This window comes from Lactuca virosa, chromosome 8 (genome assembly GCF_052849685.1).
Source record: "Lactuca virosa cultivar CGN04683 chromosome 8, Lactuca_virosa_CGN04683_v6, whole genome shotgun sequence".
NCBI lineage: Eukaryota > Viridiplantae > Streptophyta > Magnoliopsida > Asterales > Asteraceae > Lactuca > Lactuca virosa.
Genome location: NC_136433.1, coordinates 374,366,645 through 374,382,450, shown reverse-complemented (window position 1 = coordinate 374,382,450; position 15,806 = coordinate 374,366,645).

Here is a 15,806-nt window from a genome sequence, read left to right as displayed (position 1 = left end):
TTCGTTTAAATGAAGAAAAAAAAAGTTTAAAAACAACATATAAAATACCTCTATTTACGTTTTCATTTTTAATAATAATAATAATAAAACAAATAATGAATTTAATTAATTCTTTTAGTTTTTAATGTATATACCGCTGGTAAGGAAATAAAGTATCGAAAGGTTGTTAGCCTAGTAGGTCCAATGCATGGTTTTATAGGTAAAGGTCCCGTGTTCGAGTCCCGTTCTCCATTGTTTTCGGCCTTAAAAATTCTCTTTTGTTAGAACCTGTTGAGTATTTGAGATATTGAAACTGATTTGACATATTTGGTTATTTAGGGAAGCCTTTTTAGGGTTAATCATTTTATGATTCCCTACAGTGCCTTTACAGTAGAAGTTCTTAGTCGAGCTCTTCTAAGACATTGGTTTTATATTAAGGCAGAGATTTTATATTTATGGGATATCTTTATTGTTCCCTATAAATAATCATTAGGTTACATTTTGAGGTAAGCTTTTTACCAGATTAGGTTTTTTCTCTGTACGTTTATGTGATAATCAATATACGAAAAACCTTTATCAGATTACTTGCATATGATGGTGATTGATTCTTGATTGTTCTTGATATTCCGTATTCGTCATCTCGGATTTATTCCCAACAAGTGGTATCAGAGCGGGTTCTTGTAGATCTCAACGATTTTTGCAAGAATCGATCTTGTTTATGGCGATATTTTATCATGAATCTCACCTTGTTCTTCAAGTTTTGTAAGTTTTCTGAAAAGAAAAAGTCTATACCTCGTTTTTATTGAAAAATCTTTTTCAGATCTGTTATCTTCAACTCATTATTTCATCTGATTTGTTCTTGAATCGTGTTCTGGAAGAGAATTAGAAGAAAATTTCCGTGTTTATTTGAATTTTCGTGTTCAGATCTACTTTATCTCTCTAAAATTTGTTTCAGATCTGTTTTCTCTCTCTAGAAACCATCTCAGATCTGTTTTCTCTCTCTAGAATTCTTATCAGATCTACTTTCTCTCTCTTCAAGTTTTCTTTCTTATTGAAGATTAAATGGCGGATTATAAGGTGTTAAAAGAAATTAAGAGACTAGGATTAAAAGTTACAGATCCAAAGTTTCGTCTTAAAGAAGGATATTTGTTTTGGGATGTTCCTGAACAATCTATGTTGAAGAATGCCATTGAGATGTATAATCTCTATGTTGATGAGAAGATTGGTGATTTTACACAGATTTCTAGTGGTGGATTTAAAAGTAATCATGTACAGGAAGATAAAGATTTGTTAAAACAATTTATCATTATCAAAGAATACTTACTTTTGAAGCACATACAACAGAAGTTAGAGAAAGAAAGAAAAGAAAAAGAAGATATTCTTGGTGTTATTAATAAAGTTCATGATGTTCTTCAAGTCTTTGAAGAAAAAGTGACTCCAGATGTTCTTGTTGAGGGGGAGTCAAGTGTTTCAAGTTTTTCAGAAGCTTCACAATTTGAATCTAGTAGTTCTGAAGACGAATCTAAATGCAAAAATTCAAAAATCGTGAAAGTGAAGGAGTTTTGTTCTATTGGAACAACAACATATGATTTTTTGTGTTCTGATGATGCCCATGAAGGATTGGTTCCTTACAGAAAGCCAATAATTCAAGATGTTCAGATTTATCAAACTCCTAAGGATTGTGTTCAAAAGTCTTCAAATGTTCAGATTCAGAATGGTGAAAAGGTTGTTCAGATCCACAATTTGTTTCCGAAGCCTAGAAATAAGAAAAGGAAGAAAAGGAAGAAGAATAAGAGTAAAATAAAGAAGGTTTGGATGCCCAAGGTACAAGTATCCAATGCTTGTGAAAAAGTTGAGAAAGTTGAAGTCAAGCATGTTCAAAGAAACTTCAATTCTCATTTTTCTTCAGATAAAATGGTTAGAAGTTGGAAGGAAAAGAAAAGAGTATTCGGTCGGTTCAATGAAATTTATGGAAATTTTTGTTTTCCAACTAAAAGGCGGGTATTATTTTCAGAAAATAATAGATTCTCTTCAAACAAGTGGGTGTGCAAGAAACATAAATCAATGTTGAATTTTAAATGGTACCAAAAGTCCCATAAAAAGTTCTTTCCTTTATCAAAAAAAAAAAAAAAAACGAAGAAGGAACAAATCTTGTGAAGATTCGGTCAAAAAGGAGAAAATTTATTGAAGAAATCAATTTCCATTGACTTTTAATTGTTGGAAATAACAAAAGGCTGAAAAAGGGGGTGAAAAGTGACATTTTCTGCAAAAAGAAGGTTGCAATCTGACATTACAGCATAAAGTGAGCTGAAATTGTCAGTGTACTGTAAAACAAGGGGCTACTTTCGAAGTTATTAATAAAAATCGCTATGTCTCGTTCCTGTATTCGTTCACTGAAGCACAGAAGCGAAACTCAAAACGCGATTGTCACAAAATGCGAAAGTTAGTTTCGCTTGTTTGCTCGTCCCTATTTTCTTTGAAGCTAAGGAAACCAAGACGCGAACCTTACAACCATAAGGAAAACTCACAAGAAGCGAAAGCCTCAACCAGAAACGAATGGTACCGAACGTTCGCTTGGGTTCGCTTTTTGGTTGTGTAATCGACGGAACAAACCTACAATTGGATTTGAAGCGAACCTAAGATTCACTTTCGGTCCATGTCCATTTGAAATCGGAGCGAGAGGAACGAATCTGGATTCACATTCATAGTCGGAAATGAAGGTTAGTGTGGAATTGTAGAAACGAACTGAAAATCAAGATACGCAAAACGAATCGTGAAGAAGCGAAAGTCAAGTAGAATGTCAAGAAGCGAAAGTCAGAAAAGATCAAAATCGAAACGAAGGTTCTTGTTCTTGGCTTGATTGCTTACAGTTGCAAATAAAAAACGAAAGTCAAAATTGGTTAGCAACGAAAGTCAAATTTGGAATTGAAATCTGGTATCACAATCGTTTTCTCCCACTTTCGTTCGGAGGTTTCGAAATTGAGGAATATTAAAACCGACTTTGGATTTACACAGCGAAGTCGACAGGAAAACTGGAATTATCAGCGTTCAAAATCATTTTAATCAGAAACAGAAATCGAAGTTCTAGGATCTGAAATCGGAATTTCACGCTTCAGAGTCAAAATCGGAAGTATTGACTGTCACGAACTCGAAAATCATTCACCCGAATCGGAGTCATGGAATCGGATTTTGGAATCATCATCCAAACCTGCTCTCATCCAAATCATTCAACACTCGAAATCTGAATATTCATTCTCAAAATGGAACTCGCGAGTGAATGACGTTTTTAACCAGCACCTATTGGAATTAATTTAATGTTTCGTTATTGCAGAATTGATCGAAAGAATTTGATTCATAACTGGTTTGACCTTTTACAGTCAAACATCGTGTTCATACTACGTTCCAGTGAAGAAGATGACTGATGTTACAGTCTTGGTTCCTGCATCTTCAGCGCTTTGACAGTTCCAGTCCCCAAATGTTTACAAACTTCACAAATGTTACCCAAGATTATTAATTCTTTCAATTTCTTGGGATTTTACCACCTTTTACCCCTTTTTACCAAAATATTTTCATTTCTTATCCTTTTCTTTGGTCTTATTTTTTTCAAACCCTTCTAAATAAATTGTTTCTTTTTCTACTCTTTTGTCTAAATTTAAAATCGAAAAATACAAAATTATTTTTTTGTTATTTTTCCGGTTTTAATTTTTTGAAGTTTGGGTTTATTATAAAGGGATTTATTTCATCATATCTGACTGGTTTTGAAGATTGTTGGTGATTCTTCTTAACTTTCCGGATTCTCTCCATGGTATTTGTTGAAGATTCAAATGGAAGTGATGATTATTCAAGGGGGAGTTCGTATTTGGAAGATTATTTCTATTTCTCTTGTTTTGAAGACCCCATGTGCTGATGAGTCTCACAATTTAGGGGGAGAAATGTCAAGAAGATCGGAAATCATGATCTTCATCAGTTTCAACATCTAGGGGGAGATTGTTAAGTATTTGAGATATTGAAATTGGTTTGACATATTTGGTTATTTAGGGAAGCCTTTTTAGGGTTAATCATTTTATGATTCCCTACAGTGCCTTTACAGTAGAATTTCTTAGTCGAGCTCTTCTAAGGCATTGGTTTTATATTAAGGCATAGATTTTATATTTATGGGATATCTTTATTGTTCCCTATAAATAATTATTAGGTTAGATTTTGAGGTAAGCTTTTTACCAGATTAGGGTTTTTCTCTGTACGTTCATGTGATAATCAATATACGAAAAACCTTTATCAGATTACTTGCATATGATGGTGATTGATTCTTGATTGTTCTTGATATTCCGCATTCGTCATCTCGGATATATTCCCAACAGAACCTTAAGCAAATGAGATAAACAATATATATCTGTAAAGGACTAAAAGCCAATAGATCTTCTAGCCTAACTGGTAAGTTGTTGTGTTGGGATCAAGAGGTCCCAAGTTCGAACCAATTTGGCTTCAATTTGTTTCGAAATTCATTATCAAGATGTCCTGAATTGGGCTGACGTGGCATGCCACATCAGCTGCCACGTCATTACCCCTTTCCAGCTTGTCATGCCACGTAAGCCGTTACCGGTTGAAAAGGTAAAAAAAGGGTTAAACTGTAAGATTTAGCCGGTTTTTTGGGCATTTTTAATTCAAAAAAAAAGTTGGGACGAAATTGAAACTTTTTCCAAAAGTTTGGGACTTTTCTGATAAAAACCTAACTTGTAAATAACAACTTTTATAAATTATGTTTTAAATCAAATATGATGAACATATGTTATATATGAATAAAATAATATATGATTTGAAAAATAGCTCTTTGAAATCAATCACATATGATTATAAAGATAAACAGAACACAGTCTGCCATAATCACATGCAATCACATATGATAAAACTAATGAAGAACGGATGGAACAATTTGAAAAAAAAATGATAAAACGTATTAAGAACATTGTCGCCTCCGACAATGCGAATATGAACTTCCAGATGAACTTTATCGGTTTGTTGATCAACTCTCTTATAGAATCAAGCTCAGCCGAAAAAACAAACACATATCCGATGAACTACATAATGAAGAAAATGAACATAAACAACATTGAATGGTGCTCTTACTTGCTTGACTGTTTGGTTAAAACCAAACGATCTTTTGATTCATCGAGTTCAACAAGCAATTTGTTGGACCATCTACTTTTTTAGTGGTACATTTAATAACTTCTCTTTTATTTCATCGTATTTATAATCATATGCGATTTAAAAGTAAACGTTTTAAATCACATACGATTATAAAGACAAAATACTTTAATCACATGTGAATCTATTAACTTTTAAAATAACTATAATCACATGTGATTTAAAAGAAAATTAATTTAATCACATATGATTGTAATAGTAATTATTTCTTCTTTTGTAGTTGCTTTATGTAGATAGAGTCCGGTTTGTGGTAATGAATGTTGAAAGAACACGTCCAGTTATCTGTAATTGGACGTCAGCGCAGATAAAACTCAGAGAAATTTATGAAAAAGAAATAGTGAAGGAATTTGGTACAGTACATTTAAATGAAGAGTTTGTAGAAGAAGATATCAATGAGGAGGTAAAACAAATTATAGCAGTTATACAAAAAAAAAAACTTCTCATTGTTTAATAGTCTTAATGTTTAATCATATATGCTAATATAAACTTTAAATTATTTCTGATTTAGTATTATGAAGAAATGATTATGATAAAGTGTAGAGAAGTTCAGTTTTTTGATTGAAAATGGAGTAAACAACTTCCCAATAAATGTAAGATTGAATCATTTGAAAAATATGATGGACAAATTTTTTAATGATGAAGATTTAGCTGATGAAGAAGAAAAGAAAAATGATGATGATAATGAAGATAATGAAGATGATGATGATGATGATTATCATCATCGTCATCATCATGATAATGAGGAGGAAAATGTTGAAGGCGGTAAGAATGCTAAAGTAGGAGGTAAGTAATATAATATTTTTCTAAATCATATATGATTATTATAAAATATCTTTACAGAATCACACGTGATTAACTACAGATTTATATATATATATATATATATATATATATATATATATATATATATATATATATATAGGTTTAGATGAAAATGTACATGAAGGAGTTGGTAAAAAAAGTATTGATGATAAGGGAAAAAATAATGCTAAAAAAATAGGTAAAACCAATATCTATTAGTAAATAACATTTTAATATTAAAAATATCCTTGTATAATCACATATGTATATTTTCTCAATTATATACGATTATTATAAATATCTTTGTACAATCACATGTGGTTAACTACATATTTTAATTATACCCTGGTGATGAGAAACATAAAGTTCGTGGGGAAGATAAAAGCGGTGATAATGATCAAGCTGTTGGGAATAATGAAAACATTTTTCATGACGATGTAGGAGGGAGAAATATTAAATGAGAAGGTAAAAAATAATCTATAATTCTAAATAATATATGACTAATAGAAAAATGTTTGTAAAATTACACATGATTGAATTAATATTTTATTAATATACAGGCTTGAATGGCAAAAATGTAGATGAAAATGTAGGTAAAAAAAGGTGGTGATATTGAAGAAAAACAAGATGCCGAAGGAAGAGGTAAACAAAAATATACACTTCTAAAGTAGATATGATTACATATCTTATAATCAAATATGATTATAATTTTTTTAATTATATTCAGGTGTAGATGGGAAGAATCAGGAAGCGAAGAATGTTGGAGAATGAAGAACTTGTGAATAGCCATAGACTGTTGCAGGCGGTAAATATGAGTATATATATATATATATATATCTGTGTGTGTGTGTGTGTATGTGTGTATGTGTGTGTGTGTGTAAATTAGATATGATTAATAATAATATATTTGTACAATCATATATGATTATTAACATAATTTACTTATATACATAATTGATGGTCAAAATTGTTGGTGAAGAAGAATGTATTGAATACTTTTTATATGATAAAAATATTCTATTGAAGGACAACTTTTTTTTTTTGTATTAATTATTTTAAATTTTGTTGTATGTAATTTGTAGAACTTAAAAGTCTTTCAGATGTAATAGATAATCACATATGATTAAATTATATGAAACTCTTCATTAAATATTGTCTATAAATATTGATATGTTTTTGTATAATCACATACGATTATTCAAAAACATATCAATATTTATATATGACCTTATCGCATGAATTTTCAAATCAATGATAATATAAATAATGATTCGATTTAAATAAGATCTGATATGAAGACTGTATATATTAGTTAGAAAAATATACTAATTTTTTTCATTTGTGTTACTTTTTTAGAAAAAATAAACAAAGAAGATGTCGACAATGTCGACAAAACTATAGAGAACACTGTCACAAGTATTCTTGGGAAGACAATCCAATTTCTAGAATCACAGTTATTTAATGATGATGAGGTGAACTTTATTTATGAAAAAACAATGGATGTTTATAAAGAAAATAAAGAGATGAGCCTAATGTCATAATATGATTTGAACATAAGCCAACTGACACCACAACATGTAATATTTCTTGTTTTTTAAACTTACAATCACATATGTTTATATCTGTAATCATGTATTTCTTAAACGTACAATCACATGTGATTACAAGTAATTATCAGTTTTTTAAATTCAATTAATTTTATGTTTTATATATAATCACAATCACAGAATCCTACTCAACAAGAAAAACTCAAAGGAAAAGAATCTATAGTGGAAGAAGTTCAAGGGAGGGGCCTAATGCCACCATATGATCTGATCATAAGCCAACTGACACCACCACAAGTAATATTTATTATTTTTTAAACCTACAATCACATATGTTTATAAATGTAATCACAGATGATTTTGATATATCTTAAACGTACAATCACATGTGATTACAATTAATTATCAGTTTTTTAAATTCATTTAATTTTATGTTTTATATATAATCACAATCACAAAATCCTACTCAACAAGAAAAACTCAAAGGGAAAGAAACAATAATGGATGAAGTTTAACCTCAAAACCAAAAAGATTTAAAATTCTTGTTTCAAAAAGCAAATTGTGCCTGAAGTTTCAGAAAACCAAAATATTATGGAACAACCTCGCCAAAAGAGGAAAATGAAACCAGCAGAAGTAAGGAGGTCTCCTTATAAAGAACGAGCTATTTTCTTGAAAAAAAAGTTGACATCTGAGGGGGAAATGTTCGGTGAATGGTTGTTCAACTTGTAGGAAAGTGTATAGTAAGTTATTCATATTTAATTATCACTTAAAAAATATTAACATACTTGTTCAACATTGGTCAATCACATGTGATTACCAAACATAATCACATGTGATTAATAGTTCTGTTAAGTATACTTTTTCAATATGCATCAATCACATGTGATTAAAATTATGAATAGAATAATCACTTCTGATTAAAAGTGTTGTTAAGTATACTTTTTCAACATGCATCAATCACATGTGATTACAGTTATTAATGTTTAACATACGTGTTAAACATTAATTAATCACATTTGATTACCAAACATAATCACATATGATTACAAGATCTGTTAAATATAGTTTTCAACATTAAAAATATGAACTAACAAAATGGTTTTTATATTTAAAGTGATCAAGTGTTATGTAACACCCTGTTCTGAATCGTTTCCTAATTCGGGGCAGTGACCCAAAGATCAATTATCATAAGGTTTTAGGCCTTGGGGAAGGAGAGATTTAGGCCCCTTTGGGTGTGGATAATGTAGAATGGGTGATCTGGGAGTTCGGTTTGCATTTTGAAGCCCAAGGGTATAACCGTAAAATGTCAGTTTTAGCCTTTTATGAATTTTGGATTTAATTTCGGAACATTTTAAGGCAAGAGTGAGTTGATAGAAATGTAGAGCTTCTCAGTGCCTTTCCGTGGATATAAAGATCATCGAAATCGGACTTAGAACGAATAAGTTATGGCCTTCGAAAGTATGGTGGTATTAGGGCTAAGCCTAGTACACTGGGCGTACATAGGAGTACGTTGGGCGTACTAGGAAGATGGATCGCGGATGCCCTCTTGAGTACACTGGGCGTACCAGGAGTACGCAAGGCGTACTCCAGTCAGGTGCAAACCCTAATTTAGGGTCGTGGACCCTATTTAATGGCCTTAACTCAACTCCAAACCGTCCTACCTCCAGCCTCCACCCCATTAAACCCTAGCCTCTATTGGTGTGATTCTTGAGTTCTTGGGATGATTTCATGTGTTTTAATGCTCATTTAAGAAGAATGGGCTTCGTCGAGGAGTGTTCGATTGCCTGAAGCTTGTGGATCCAGACTTTGTGCATCTTGATCTATCTTTTGGAGGTATAAATCTTCAAACTTTATGGTTCTTTAGTGTAGATCTAGTTATGGGAGTTGTTATGAGCATGTTTGGTCCCAAGATTATGGTTCTTGTGAGTAGAAGCTACTCTAGGACCTTTGAGCCTCATGTTTGGTCCTTGTTAAGGTTATTAAGTCATAAAAATGTCATCTTGTGGGGTTTTACTCCTTCATGCAAGCATTAGTGACCTTTGATGAAGATTAGGAAGCTTAGATTATGGTTTGGACTCCATTAAGCCATGAAAAGTCATAAAGTCAGGAACTTTATGACTTAAGACACCCCTTAAGGGTCAGATCTGTTTCTGGACGTTCTTGACTTAACCATTAAGAGCTTATTATGGTTTTGGTACTCTGATGAGTACGTTGGGCGTACGTAGGAGTACGCTCAACGTAATGCGCGGTTTGTGCATCATTGTCCTGTACATTATGCTTCGGTGGTTAGTACGCGGTGCGTACTCTTCTGGTATGCAGGGCGTACTACCGAGGAGTCCCCATTTCTTCTGCTTTGACGAGTTTTGCCATGTGCATAGATGACCCGTACGTAGGGCGTACAAGCTGGTACGCAAGGTATACGCTTCTTGGGACCGTTTGACTTTGGGCCACCTTTTTTGACTCTAGGGTTGTGGAACTTTTGATCTTGGGCTTGTATTGGGCCTTAGGACCCTCTAATTGGGGTTGGGCCATTAGTGGGCCTAGTTTGGGCTTGGGCCATTCTTGGGCCTCATGATTTATGGGTATGACCTTAAGAATGTAACTAGGGTTGGTATTGGTTGTGTTCAGTGTAAGGAGTCGTTGTGCAGCAGATTTGGGTGCGAGATTTGCTATCTTCTAACTGAGGTGAGTCTCCTCACTGTACCCGTGGGTCGAAGGAATCAATTCCAGCCCACTAGGATATGTTGTGCTAATTGTCTTTGTGACTCTTACATGGTATGTTGGGCTAGGCCCATTTGTATGTTGGGCTAGGCCTATTGTATGAAGGGCTAGTCCCATTTATATGTTGGGCTAGGCCCATGGTTCAGGAAGGGCTAGGCCCATTGTATGTTATGTAGGGTGCTAGTTGTCTCTATGAATCTTGCATTTGTATGATGGTCTGGGCCCATTGGTTTGGCAGGTCTAGGCCTATTATGGTGGGTTAGGCCCTATATGCGGGCTAGGCCCAATGGTATGTATGTGGTATTTTTGGGAACTCACTAAGCTTTGTGCTTACGGTTTTTATGGTTATGATTTCAAGTACTTCCGGTTCAAAAGGGAAGGGCCCGACTTGATCGTAGCGCATCCACCCATTTTCCGCAATATGATGATTTTTGGATAGTACTCTAATAACTATTTTCACTATGACATGTTTTTAAATGATTGATAAGGAAAAATGGTGTTTATATGTTGAATTTAAAACGAAATTTTTACCTTATGATTTTTGGGACGTTACAAGTTCGTATCATAGCCTTAGTTTGAGGGATTCGGGCATGCTCTCGAGTGTGTCTGAACTCAAACTGAGGGTTTCGTAGATTCTTTTATATATAATAGAAAGGTTTTATTAAAGGATTTTCTAACAAAAGAAAGGGGTGTGGTGCGTGTAATCAGCCGAGCTCAAGTAAGTGATTCCCATAATACCCATACATGTTTGTTATGATTATATGTTATGAGATTTTCATGCTAGATTAGGGCTAAGGATCTGATCAGGATTTCATGTTAGGAGATATGCCTTTCTATGCCTGTTGTTTGAGCTTTAGAAATGCATGCTAGTATGGATTTCAGATGATTGGATAAAATGGCTTTATTAGTTGGTATGCTGGTTAGACTTTCCGATGACCGAATGTTGCTTGTTTTGTGCTTTGTGGGACTCATACTGATGTGAGCTAATTATTTCATGAATATGTTAAGTTGCATGCTGAATATGTTAAATATTCTCAGAGTGATGGATTTGACCCTATTGTGCAACTCTTGTCTGAGTCCAACCGTTGTAGGGATGAGTCTTTTACTCGAAGGATTATCTAAACTTTGTTGCATGTGATTGTATTCATGAAGTAGTTAGTTAATGTTAGTGGGAGTTCTTCAGCAGCTGATGGTAGGGTAAGGATGAGGAACCTAGGAGAGCCTACGAAGTGTTTTAGCAGGTTCGGATGCATTGTTTAGCGAGTACTCAGACCACCAGTTTGAGAAGGTAACCTAGAGGATTCGGTATTATTCTTGAGGAAAGTATGGATAGGTGTGGAAGGTAGTATTGGGCTCGTACTATTGAAAGCACAGGATCCATACTCGAATCGAGGAGAGTCGCGGAGAATCTAGGAAGCCTGTGGGATGATGATTTTTGGGAATGTTCTAATCAATTATGTGATTGTTATTCAGAATGGTAATGAGCACACATGGAGGAGGTTCAGGTTCTTGTGCAGGCTCATGTGCAGGTACTGATCCGATTGATGAGCGGATGAGGGCGTTCATATCTTTCGAGATTGCTTGCGGTATTTTGGAGCAGACTCGGTGATTTTTGGTACAGTCAAGGAGGGGATTATAGAGATTTTGGATGAGCGTCTGGGCGCGTTCCGTACTGAGATTATGGCTATTGTTGGAGCTCGCACTCTTTCGTTCCATGAGTTCCATGCTTATGGAGCTCCAAATTTCTTTGGGGAGAGGGACCCCATTTCTAGTAAGAGATAGTTAGCGGATATGGTGAATGCTTTCGGGACGATTTTCTGCCCCGAAGCTCGAAGGTCAGATTTGCTTCCTGTCTTCTGAAAGACAAAACTCGAGATTGGTGGGAGGAGGTAGACTTCTCTTTGGGAGGCGAAGCCCTGGAGATGATGAATTCGGATGAGTTTCTGACTGGTTTAGGGCCGAGTTTGCACCAGCCATTGAGGTGCAACAGTTGGCGAAGGAATTTCAGGACCTTCGCCAGACGACTGAGACTATGGCAGAGATCACTACCAAGTTCCTGGAGAGGGCTTTATTGGTTACGTAGTATGCAGCGGACGAGGAGATGAAGAAGGTAAGGTATCATGACATGATAAGGGATGACATTAGGGATTTTGTGAGTTTTTCAGGGTGCGAAACCCTGAATAATATGATTGCTAGATCCTGGGAGCAGAAGATCGATTTGGAGCACCTCGGGAAGAGTAAGTCAGAGTAGAATCAGATCGCAGTGGGCCAGGCGAAGAGGCCCAAGACTCAAGATTCACGTTTGGGAGGCCATCAGGGCCGAGGCCGTTGTGCCAAGTGTGGGAGGACCCAAAAGGGAGGATGTCGGGAGAAAGGTCGGGGATGTTTCAGTTGTGGTCAAATGGGTCATTTTAGTATGGATTGCCCCCTTGGATCAGTTTCGAGGTGTTTTCACTGCAATCAGGTGGGCCACAAGAAGGTCGACGGTCTGATGTTGAGGGGTGAGTAGTGAGTGCACCTACTCCAGTTACTTTGATCATCACTGACGGTCGTGAGGGTAGGGCAGGAGCCCCAACAGCAAAGAGCCGAGCATTACAGTGTCAGTCAGGGGAGGACATAGTTTCATCAGATGCTTTTGCGGGTATGTTATCTTTGTATCTTTCATGCCTTATTATCAATATTTATATATTGTCTTGAAATATTGTGTTGGTATGTGTAAGCATTATCCTTGGTTTAGTTCTCCGTTATTACCTGGTTTATATTATCGAGGATTGTTATACGCCATTTTGTTGCATGCTGGGAGCTATGAGTGGGGCACATCTTGTTGAGTTGGATTTAGTTCGTCCGATGGTTGTTTTGGTTAGTTTATGGAATCAATTCAGGGGTATCTCTTGGAAGATTTGTAGACGAATCAGCATGATTAGTGCAGCAGCAAGGAAGGAGTTCAGAAAAGTTAGCTTTGCTCAGTAGGGATGACAGCTTTTTAGGGAAGGACTCTCGAGTCCGACCACTACCGTTAATAGGAAAGGGATGGTAGCAAGCAGGAGTTGATGAAGGTCGCGCGGGTCCGTTCGGATACCAATATTGGCAAAGGAATTTCATAATCGCTTTAGTTGAAGGTGGTAAGGATGTAGAGACCTTTTGGAGTGGGAAGTTGGATTGGTGACTCGTCCGTTCCGGTCAAGAGTTATAGTTCTTCGTCGAGCATAAAGGACTTAAAGATTTGGTGCTGTATCATGGGAAGTGCTTGAAATCATTGGACTTGCTGATATCTCGAGAAGTATTCATCTGGATTTCGAATGTATGTGCGATCATTTAGAGCTAGTAATGGAACGCCAGTTGTTGTCAGCTCAGGTTGTCGAAAATTTGAATTGTAAGGATGTGAGATGGGTTGGAAATCCAACAAATTTTGTGGATTGGAAGAACGCAGACGAATCCAAGTGGGGGAGAATCGTTCAAATTTTCAGGGATGGGATCAGGTGCGAACAAGGAAAAGTACCACATCCCAGTAAGGAGGAAAGACAACCTATGTGGCATTGTCATTAGAGGATGTGTAAGTTTGGGAGTTCGGGAGATTTCAAACATTTGGTTGGCGCATTCATTATGATGTATGGAAGATATGTGGTTTGATTCAGGTTGAGGGTGTGTTAGAAATTCTCTTCTTGTTCTTATCTGATTAAGGCTTTGAAGTTCGAAGCATGACCCGAACATCTGATTTTGGAAAAGTCGGATGCGGGTTCGACTCTTGATGATTAGGATTGGTATAGTAGATGGAGAGCAAGACCATGGGTTGGGACCATGGCAGTATGGAAGTGTTGTAATACTATGGAGCATATATATAAAAAATCACATGTGATTACAAAAAGACAATATTCAGAAAATTGCAAATGATTAATACAAGTCATTATAAGTATAGCATAAAGTGTTGCAAACCATGTAGTTGTGCTTTATTATATCACTATCTTTCCTTAATGTGTTCATACGAACATCAAAACTAGCCTTCTCTGTATATATATTTATAAAAATTCACTCCCTCAAGAACATCTTTGAACCTCATTGACTTAGTAGGTTTAAAACTCTCCAGGAACATCTGGTTTGATATCATGCATAACCTTTGACATGTAAAAATCTGATACACAACTTGTACTCATCCTACTGCTTGAATGTGCATCATTGGAAGAAGTAGAACATTCACGTGTGTAATCAAACAAACACATGCGATTAATAATGAATTACTTATATAATCATATGTGATTACAAGAAAAAATTGAACATAGATAAACTAAATATGTGTCAATAGTTATTCAAATATCAAAAAATGGATAATCACATATGAGTAACACTATATTAAACAAAATTATTAAAAAAACTAATGAATAATCACATAAGATTAGCAAAACAGATTCAATTCTAAATACATCAATAAATAAAAAAAACAATGAATTACTTATATAATCATAACTGATTAAATAAGTATTTAAAATAAAATTTACCTGAAACACTATAGTTCTGGTTTTAATGACTTGAATGTTCAACATCTTCATCAATATCTTCAACAAAAGTACTAATTTGATCTTCATTTCTAAAGAAATTCACATTATCGCTTGTAAAAGACATTGTTAAACAATTGAACATGTCATTAACAACATAAACATTTATTATTACAACAAATGTTAATAACATATAATTTAAAACACTATAATATAAAATGAAAATGTTCATAACATATGCTAATCAAATGTGATTGAATATATTTGTGTATATAAAACATAGTAATCACATATGATTTTAATAATATATTACAAACATTTATGATTATAACATATATTAATCATATATGATTTAAAGCATTATAATATAGTTTATAACATATATCAATCACATATGATTTTCTCAATGATCTGTTTCTACAATAGCTAGTAATAAACTGTTAATAAAAAAATATTAATCACATGTGATTGAAATAATATAATACGACCTTAAACATATACTAATCACACGTTTTTTTGAATGTTTTAGGTTTTTCTGCAAGAATAAATCACAATTATTAACTTCATACTAAATAATTTCGATTTATACTTCATAAATGTTGTTACAATGCAAGAATCGACGTTTAATGATCAAAATAAGTTCTGCAAAGTGACGATTTTTACTATTTTGATGAACAATATGTTAAACCTAACTCCGTTCGAACTCAAAAAGTAAAATGATTGATTCGATTACTAGAATAGATGAAATAAATACAAATACGAGTATTTAATAATCAAAAAAAGTTAAACAAAGTGAATATTTTTACGTTTTGATAGAACGAACTGTTAAACGTAACTTCTTCGACCACGATTCAATGACTTCTTGTATAAGAATCGACGAACAAAACGCAGTGAATTTACGAACAAAAATCGTAGAAATCGCTGAGATTTAGAAGAAATTTCATAAAAACCCTAACAAATCACTATGTTCTCAATGGATACTCTCAACCAAAGTTACGTCAAACATGGAAACAAAATCAGATGAAAACTCGTTCATAAGAGCAAAGTTACGAAAATACCTCTGAAGCTA